Here is a 10,098-nt window from a genome sequence, read left to right as displayed (position 1 = left end):
GGTACACTGGTATATGGCGGTTCAGTAATGGAGGGTACACTGGTATATGGCGGTTCAGTAATGGAGGGTACACTGTTATATGGATGGTCAGTAATAGAGGGTACACTGGTATATGGCGGTTCAGTAATGGAGGGTACACTGGTATATGGCTGTTCAGTAATGGAGGGTACACTGGTATATGGCGGTTCAGTAATGGAGGGTACACTGGTATATGGCGGTTCAGTAATGGAGGGTACACTGGTATATGGCTGTTCAGTAATGGAGGGTACACTGGTATATGGTGGTTCAGTAATGGAGGGTACACTGGTATATGGTGGTTCAGTAATGGAGGGTACACTGGTATGTGGTGGTTCAGTAATGGAGGCTGCACTGGTATATGGCGGTTCAGTAATGGAGGATACACTGGTATGGAGGTTCAGTAATGGAGGGTACACTGGTATATGGCTGTTCAGTAATGGAGGGTACACTGGTATGGAGGTTCAGTAATGGAGGGTACACTGGTATATGGCTGTTCAGTAATGGAGGGTTCACTGGTATAAGGTGGTTCAGTAATGGAGGGTACACTGGTATATGGAGGTTCAGTAATGGAGGGTACACTGGTATATGGCGGTTCAGTAATGAAGGGTACACTGGTATATGGATGGTCAGTAATGGAGGGTACACTGGTATATGGCGGTTCAGTAATGGAGGGTACACTGGTATATGGCGGTTCAGTAATGGAGGGTACACTGGTATATGGCTGTTTAGTAATGGAGGGTACACTGGTATGTGGTGGTTCAGTAATGGAGGGTACACTGGTATATGGCGGTTCAGTAATGGAGGGTACACTGGTATATGGCTGTTCAGTAATGGAGGGTACACTGGTATATGGATGGTCAGTAATGGAGGGTACACTGGTATATGGCGGTTCAGTAATGGAGGGTACACTGGTATATGGCGGTTCAGTAATGGAGGGTACACTGGTATATGGCTGTTCAGTAATGGAGGGTACACTGGTATATGGAGGTTCAGTAATGGAGGGTACACAGGTATATGGCGGTTCAGTAATGGAGGGTACACTGGTATAAGGCTGTTCAGTAATGGAGGGTACACTGGTATATGGTGGTTCAGTAATGGAGGGTACACTGGTATATGGAGGTTCAGTAATGGAGGGTACACTGGTATATGGCTGTTCAGTAATGGAGGGTAGTACACTGGTATATGGAGGTTCAGTAATGGAGGGTACACGGGTATATGGCGGTTCAGTAATGGAGGGTACACTGGTATAAGGCTGTTCAGTAATGGAGGGTACACTGTCATATGGATGGTCAGTAATAGAGGGTACACTGGTATATGGCGGTTCAGTAATGGAGGGTACACTGGTATATGGCTGTTCAGTAATGGAGGGTACACTGGTATATGGCGGTTCAGTAATGGAGGGTACACTGGTATATGGCGGTTCAGTAATGGAGGGTACACTGGTATATGGCTGTTCAGTAATGGAGGGTTCACTGGTATATGGCGGTTCAGTAATGGAGGGTACACTGGTATATGGAGGTTCAGTAATGGAGGGTACACTGGTATATGGCGGTTCAGTAATGGAGGGTACACTGTTATATGGATGGTCAGTAATAGAGGGTACACTGGTATATGGCGGTTCAGTAATGGAGGGTACACTGGTATATGGCTGTTCAGTAATGGAGGGTACACTGGTATATGGCGGTTCAGTAATGGAGGGTACACTGGTATATGGCTGTTCAGTAATGGAGGGTACACTGGTATATGGTGGTTCAGTAATGGAGGGTACACTGGTATATGGTGGTTCAGTAATGGAGGGTACACTGGTATATGGCGGTTTAGGAAGAGCGGGTACGTAAATCCTTATCTCAACATCTAGTAGGTTTTTGTATTTGTAGAGGGGGCGAGGCTCTCATGTCGTCCTGGCTCTGATATATTCTGTAGTCTGTGCTGTACCGGCCATGATACTGTATTAGCACACACCGTTTATTAACCCCTTCCCGACATTTGTCGTAAGTCTACGTTCTGGAAATCCAGTGCTTCCCGCAAAATGTCGCATACTTACGATAAATGGATGGCAGCGGCTCAGAAGCTGAGTTGGCTGCCATCATCCCCGGATGTCAGCTGTATCATACATCTGATTCCCTGCTGTAATGGCGCGGACCGAAGTAATATAATAAAAGTTTCAAGTAATAAAATAAAACACAATCGCCCTTTTTCCATTATAAAGTCCTTTATTATTGAAAAAAAAACAATAAACCATACGTATTTGGTATCGCCGCGACCGTAACGGCCTAAACTATAAAAATATTATGTTATTTATTTCACGTGGTGAACGGCGTAAAATAAAACGATACCAGAATTTTTGTTTTTTGGTCACTTTGTCCTAAAAAAATTGAAATAAAAAGTGATCACATTTTTTTTCTTCTAAACTAGACCTGCGGGGGGCCTAAAATCTAGTCCGGATTCATCAGGATGACGAGTGGAAGACTGCATTTAATACACGTGATGGGAACTACGAATACCTGGTTATGCCCTTCGGCCTATGTAACGCCCCCGCGTTTTTTCAAGAATTCGTCAATGATATTTTCCGTGATCTCCTCTATGTCTGTGTTGTGGTGTATCTCGATGAGATTTTGAATTTTTTCCCAAATCCAGTAACTCATCAGAGACATGTTCGCCAGGTGTTGCTTCGATTATGGGAGAATCACCTTTATGCCAAGCTGGACTAATGTGTGTTTAGAGAGAAAGTCTCTGCCCTTCCTGGGCTATATCATCTCCGATCAGGGCCTCAAAATGGATCCTGAGAAGGTAAAGGCTGTCCTGGAATTGCCACGTCGCCAAGGCTTAAGGGCCATACAATGCTTCCTGGGATTCGCCAATTTCTACCGGCTGTTCATCCCCAACTTCTCCTCAGTGACTGCTCCCATCTCCACCCTCACCAAAAAGGGCATGAATGCCAAAGTGTGGACTCCAGAAGCAGAGGCCGCTTTCAAGAGCTTAAAGGGAATGTGTTGCCAGAAAAACATGTTTTGTTTTTTTTAATTAAACATTTAGTGTGTAGGTGATTAAACATTGTTCAAATTTTTTTTATTTTTTCCACGAGTCAGGAAATATTATAAATTAGATTCTAATTTATAATATTTCCCATTGCTGGTCACTAGATGGAGCTATTCCCAAAATTGCAGCATTGCAAAGTTGGGTAAAAAGCCCTCGCTCTAGTGAGCTCTCAGCATCCCCCCCCCCTCCTTTATCCTGGCTAGTGCCGGGATAAACGAGTGGTTTGAACGGTCTAACCTCCTACACTGTGTGTCGCCATTTTTTGAGCTAACACACAGTGTAGTAGGTTTACATACAGTAGTAAACGTACACAAACACGAACATACATAGAAATCTCTTACCTGCTCCTGCCGCCGCGGCTCCCTCCGGCCCGTCCGCTCCGTCTGCTGCCGCTGGTCCAAGTGCACAAGTCCGGAAGCCGCGACCGGAAGTAGTAATCTTACTGTCCGGCCGCGACTTCCGGTCCACAGGAAAATGGCGCCGGACGGCGCGCATTTCAAATTGGACTGTGTGGGAGCGGCGCATGCGCAGTTCCCACACAGACGGCGTACACAGAAGTGGATGGGACGGGACCCGTTCGCTGTCCCTATGGGACTGTGGCTGCCGTATTCCATGTCTGTATGTGTCGTTAATCGACACATACAGAAATGGAACAAAAAATGGCAGCCCCCATAGGGAAGAAAAAGTGTAAAAATAAGAAAAAGTAAAACGCAAACACACAAATAAATATAAACGTTTTTAATAAAGCACTAACATCTTTAACATATTAAAAAAAAATTTGTGATGACACTGTTCCTTTAAAGAAGAGCTTCACGTCAGCCTCAATTTTTCATCATCCTGATGTGACCCTACAGTTTTCGTTGGAGGTGGACCAGTCCTCTGTTGGTGCTGGCGCACTTCTGTTCCAGAGAGGTTCCAAAGGCAAGTGTCACGGCGCGGGGTGTGAACCCACTAGGCCGTACCGCGTAGCGGGATAGCAGCTGGCCAACTAGGTACAAAACAAGGTCTATAGTCCAGAATGGGTACCTGAGGCAATGTAGACAGTAGCGGAGACACAACTTGACTTTCACCGTAGATGGCACAGAACCCGGAAGTGAGTGGCAGCATCTCCCTGGAGGGAGATGTCGCAGAGAACACAGATGTCCATGGCCGGGGCCGTCAGAGGGTAAGTCTGAACGATGGCCCTTGGCCATAGACGTTACAGCAAGACTGTGGTATGTGGCTACTACTCTAAGCTGTTTTCTACCGCAGAGCACAACTACTCGAGTGGGGATCGGGATTTACTGGCCATCAAGATGGCCCTGCAGGAGTGGAGACACCTACTAGAAGGCGCAGTTCATCCAATCCTGGTCTTCACGGACCTCAAGAACCTCACCTATCTTCAGACAGCTCAGCCAGGTGGTCATTGTTCTTTGCTCGGTTCCAGTTCGAACTCTACTACCGACCTGCCGACAAGAATATGAGGACCGATGCCTAGGTCGTTTGAGACAGAGGACACTGTGGAGCTCCCACAGAATATCATTGACCCTTCCTGTATCATCTCTGTCGACCCTCTGCAGGTTAGAGACATTCCTCCGGGAAGGACCTTTGTACATCTGGCAGACAGAGGAAGAATCCTTTGCTGGGGACACAGTTCCAAGCTGGCAGGTCACGCGGGTGCCCGTAAGACCTGAGACCTAATTGCCCATCAGTTCTGGTGGCCCACGCTTCCCAAAGACGTCACTGACTTTGTCACCTCCTGTATGGTGTGCGCAGCAAATAAAGTTACCCACTCCAGACCAGCCTGCCTGCTCCAACCACTGCCTGTGCCCGATGCCCCCTGGTGACATGTTGCAATGAACTTTGTCACAGATCTGCCTCTCTCTGCTGGATGCAGTGTGGTCTGGGTGGTGGTGGATCGATTTTCCAAGATGGCTCATTTTGTCCCTCTGACTGGTCTGCCTTCTGCTGCTCGACTGGCTGATCTCTTCGTCCAACACATATTCCGTCTGCACGGCTTGCCTCTGCTTATTGTCTCGGATCAAGGGATCCAGTTCACCTCAAAGTTCTGGAGAGCACTCTGCGGTCTCCTCGGTTTAAAGTTGGACTTCTCCTCGGCTTATCAGCCTCAGTCCAATGGTCAAGTCGAGAGGGTTAATAAGATTATGGAGAACTATCTGCGGCACTTTGTCTCCAGACGGCATGATGTACGAAGGTCTGGCTGTCTTCCAGGAATATCCGGCTGAGGGTGCCGTCTTGCAAATTTGCTCCCAGGTTCCTCGGACCCTTCGAGATTCTGCTGCAAATTAATCCTGTGTCTTACAGGCTGCGGCTGCCTCCTACCCTCAAGATCCCTAACTCCTTCCATGTCTCCCTGCTGAAGTCAGTGGTCCTGAACCTCTACTCCAGAACTCCTAGTTCCGCAGTGGCTCCTGGCGGCTCGTCAGGGACTTTCGAAGTGAGGGAGAGCCTGGCCACCAAGAAAGTGGGAGGAAGGACGTTTTATTTGGTGGATTGGAGGGGATTTGGCCCAGAGGATGGGTCTTGGGAGCCAGAGGAGAACATCAATGCCCCTGTCCTTGTGAAGAAGTTTCTCTCTCGCTCTGGTCCCAAGAAGAGAGGGCGTAAGAGGGGGGATACTGTAACGTCTATGGCCGCGAACCATCGTTTTGACTTACCCTCTGATGGCCACGGCCACGTGAGTTCTCGGCAGCATCTCCCTCCTGAAAGACGCCGGCACTCACTTCCTGGTTCAGAGGCTGTCTCCCGCAGGGCGCCCTGATCATTGCCTGAGCGTTGTTGTGTTACCTATTGTTTGTCTTTGCAAATGGTCTCCTAGTGTTTTCCAGTTCCCAGTGTTATCTGTTCCTGCTGCCTGTACCCTACATCCCGTGCCATCAAGATTTGGAGTCATGTTGTGTCTTCCGCTGCATCTAGTGTGTCGCACCCCACCGGGTGTCTATGTACTATCGGAGCCTCATCTTAGCCTGACTCCGTCGCTACTGTCTGCATTGCCTCAGGTACCCTTTCTGAACTATAGACATTGCATAGTACCTGTTTGGCCGGCTGCTATCCCGCTACGCGGTACGGCCCAGTTGGTCCACACCCCGCGCCGTGACACCCGTACTATACCAGGACAACACTTCCCAGCAAAATTCCCCAAACTGCAAAGGTGCAGCGTGTGGGCCAAATGGGAGATAAGGAAAGACATTTATCAGTGCGAAACCGGCCTGTGCAGAAAGGATCCTTCACAGCGTAACACACATCTATGGATTATTTTACAGTTTTTATTTACCCCATTATTATACCACCTGACTATGCCCCTGATGTACTCTGCCCGGCTTACATATGCCCCACATTATAAATGGAAACAACAGTAAGACTCCAAACAAAACTACTACCAAGCAAAATCCACGCTCCAAAAGCCAAATGGCGCTCCTTCCATTCTGAGCTTTACAGCGTGCCCAAACAGTTTACTTCCACATATATGGAATCGCCATACCCGGGAGAACCCTTTTAACAGTTTTTTGGGGTGTGTGTCTCCAGTGGCATAAGCTGGGCACCACCACATATTTGCCACTGAATTGGCATATCTGGGGGAAAATTTAGATTTTTACTTTGCACCATCATTTATGGAAAAGGCCTGTGGGGTGAAAATGATCACTACAACCCTTAATAAATGCCTTGATGGGTGCAGTTTCTAAAATGGGGTCACTTCTCAGCGGTTTCTTTTATTATTTCACATCAGAGCCTCTGCAATTGTGAACCAATACTTTGTAAATCGCCAAATTAGGCCTCAACTTTGCATGGTACTCTATCACTCCTGAGCCCTGCCAAATGTCAAGGCAAGAGATTAGGGCCACATGTAGGGTGTTTCTAAAACCGGCAAACACAGCATAATAATTAGAGAGCTGTCTTGTTATGGTGGCACAAGCCGGGCACCACATATTGGCATATCTATGGAAAAAATCCCATTTTCACTCTGCAACATCAAGGGCACACTAATTTCTGCAAAACACCTGCAGGGTTAACATGCTTACCACACCCCTAGGTGAATACCTTGTGGAGTGTAGTTTCCAAAATGGGGTCACTTCTGGGGGGTTTCCGCTGTTTTGGTCCCACAGGGGCTTTGCAAATGCGACATGGCGCCCAGAAACCAATCCAGCAAAATCTGTACTCCAAAAGCCAAATGGCGCTCCTTCTCTTCCGAGTCCTGCCGTGGGTCTAAACAGCAGTTTATGAACACATATGGGGTATTGCCGTACTCGGGAGAAATTTCTTTACAAATGTTGGGGTGCTTTTTCTCTTTTATTTTTTGAGAAAATGAAAAATTTGGAGCTAAAGCTACGTCTTATTGGAAAAAAAATTATTTTATTTTCACTGCCCAATTCAAATAAAATCTATGAAACAGCTGTGGGGGTCAAAATGCTTACTACACCCCTAGATTAATTCCTCAAGGGGTGTAGTATCCCAAATGGAGTCACTTTTGGGTAGTTTCCACTGTACTGGTATCTTAGGGACTTTGCAATAGCGACATGATGTCAAGAAACCAATCCAGCAAAATCTGTGCTCCAAACGCCAATTGGTGCTCCTTCTCTTATGAGCCCCGCCGTGTGCCCAAACAGCAGTTTATGACCACATATGGGGTATTGCCGTACTCCAGAGAAGTTTATTTACAAATGTTGTGGTTCTTTTTTCCCTTTATCAGTTGAGAAAATGAAAAATTTTGCGCTAAAGCTACGTCTTATTGAAGAAAAAGGATTGTTTTTATTTTCACTGCCCAATTCTAATGAATTCTATGAAACATCTGTGGGGTCAAAATGCTCACTACACACCTAGATTAATTCCTCAAGGGGCGTAGTTACCTAAATGGAGTCACTTTCTGGGCGTTTTCATTGTTTTGGTCCCTCAGGGGCTTTGCAAATGCGACCTGGCCTCCGCAAACCATTTCTTCTAAATTTGATCTCCAAAAGCCAAATGGCGCTCCTTCCCTTCTAAGCCCCTCCGTGTGTCCAAACAGCCGTTTATGACCCCATGTGGGGTATTGTTTTACTCGAGAGAAATTACTTTACACATTTTGCGGTGCTTTTTCTTAGTCCTTGAGGAAATTAGAAAAAATTTGCTTTGAAAGAATGTAGGTTTTCATTTTTAAGGCCTAATTCCAATAGTTTCTCCCAAAAATCTGTGGGGTCAAAATGCTCACTATACCCCTAGATAATTTCCTTGATTGGTCTAGTTTCACAAATTGGGTCACTTTTGGGGGATTTCCACTGTTTTGGTACCGCAAGAGCCCTTCAAACCTGACCTGGTGCCTAAAATATATTCTAATAAAAAGGAGGCCCAAAATCCACTAGGTGCTCCTTTGCTTCTGAGGCCGGTGCTTCAGTCCATTCGCACGCTACGGCCACATGTGGGATATTTCCTAAAACTGCAGAATCAGGTAATAAATATTGAGTTGTGTTTCTCTGGTAAAAGTTTGTGTTACAAAAAAAATGGATTAAAAATGAATTTCTGAAAAAAAAAGAAAAGAAAATATGTACATTTCACCTCTACTTTTGTTTTAATTCCTATGAAACGTCTAAAAGGGTTAAGAAACTTTCTAAATGCATTTTTGAATACTTTGAGGGGTGGAGTTTTTAAAATGGGGAGACTTATTCGGGGTTTCTAATACATAAGGCCCTCAAAGCCGCTTCACAACTGAACTGGTCTCTGAAAATATAGCCTTTTGCAATTTTTCATAAAATTGTGGTGTTTTTCACAATTAAATAATAAATGTACCGAGCAAATTTTACCACTAACATAAAGTCCAATGTGTCACGAGAAAACAATCTCAGAATCGCTAGGATAGGTAAAAGCATTCCGGAGTTATTACCACATAAAGTGACACGTCAGATTTGAAAAATGAGTCTCTGTCAGGAAGGTCAAAAGTGGCCAAAGCGGGAAGGGGTTAAAGCCCAGCGCAACATAAAATATCAATGTTGCCTATAGCAACCAATCAGTGTCCACCATTCACTATCCAGTATCCTTAAGAAAATGAAAGCAGTAATATGATTGGCTGCTGTTGTCTGCTCCAGTCTATATGGTTATATATCGTCGTGTGTCGCCTAACTTCACCTTGCAAGGGTTAAATATTGAACATATTGAAGTTGTATCAAAAATGGTGAAAGGGAGAGCTATGTTCACACGGGGTATTTTGCCGAGTTTTTTGACGCGGAAACCGCGTCGCAAAACTCGGCAGAAACGGCCCGAGAACGCCTCCCATTGATTTCAATGGGAGGCGTCGGCGTCTTTTTCCCGCGAGCAGTAAGGCTATGTTCACACGGAGTATTTTGGGGGAGGAATATCTGCCTCAAAGCTCCAAACGGAATTTTGAGGCAGATATTCCTCCCCAAAATACTCCGTGTGAATAGCAATTATCGCGCCGTTTTTCGCCCGCGGCCATTGAGCGCCGCGGGCAGAAAACACGCTTTCTCCTGCCTCCCATTGAAGTCAATGGGAGGTCGGAGGCGGAAGCGCCCGAAGATAGGGCATGTCGCTTCTTTTTCCCGCGAGGCAGTTTTACTGCTCGTGGGAAAAAGACGCCGACGCCTCCCATTGAAATCAATGGGAGGCGTTCTCGGGCCGTTTCTGCCGAGTTTTGCGACGCGGTTTCCGCGTCAAAAAACTCGGCAAAAGACCCCGTGTGAACATAGCCTTAAACTGCCTCGCGGGAAAAAGAAGCGACATGCCCTATCTTCGGGCGCTTCCGCCTCCGACCTCCCATTGACTTCAATGGGAGGCAGGAGAAAGCGTATATCTCGCTGTTTTATGCCCGCGGGCGAAAAACGGCGCGATAATTGCCGCGAAAATCGGCGTGCAGGGAGAGGAATATCTGCCTCAAAGTTCCAAACGGAATTTTGAGGCAGATATTCCTCCCCCAAAATACTCCGTGTGAACATTGAAGTTACCAATAGCAGCCAATCAGATTCAACGTCTCATTTTTCAGAGGCTTGCTCGAAAACAAAAGTAGCAACCTGATTGGTTGCCATAGGCAACTGCTCTACGTTTCCTTTGCACCCCACT

The sequence above is a fragment of the Rhinoderma darwinii genome, chromosome 2 (assembly GCF_050947455.1).
Source record: "Rhinoderma darwinii isolate aRhiDar2 chromosome 2, aRhiDar2.hap1, whole genome shotgun sequence".
Classification (NCBI taxonomy): domain Eukaryota; kingdom Metazoa; phylum Chordata; class Amphibia; order Anura; family Rhinodermatidae; genus Rhinoderma; species Rhinoderma darwinii.
Note: the sequence above shows the minus strand (reverse complement) of the source record.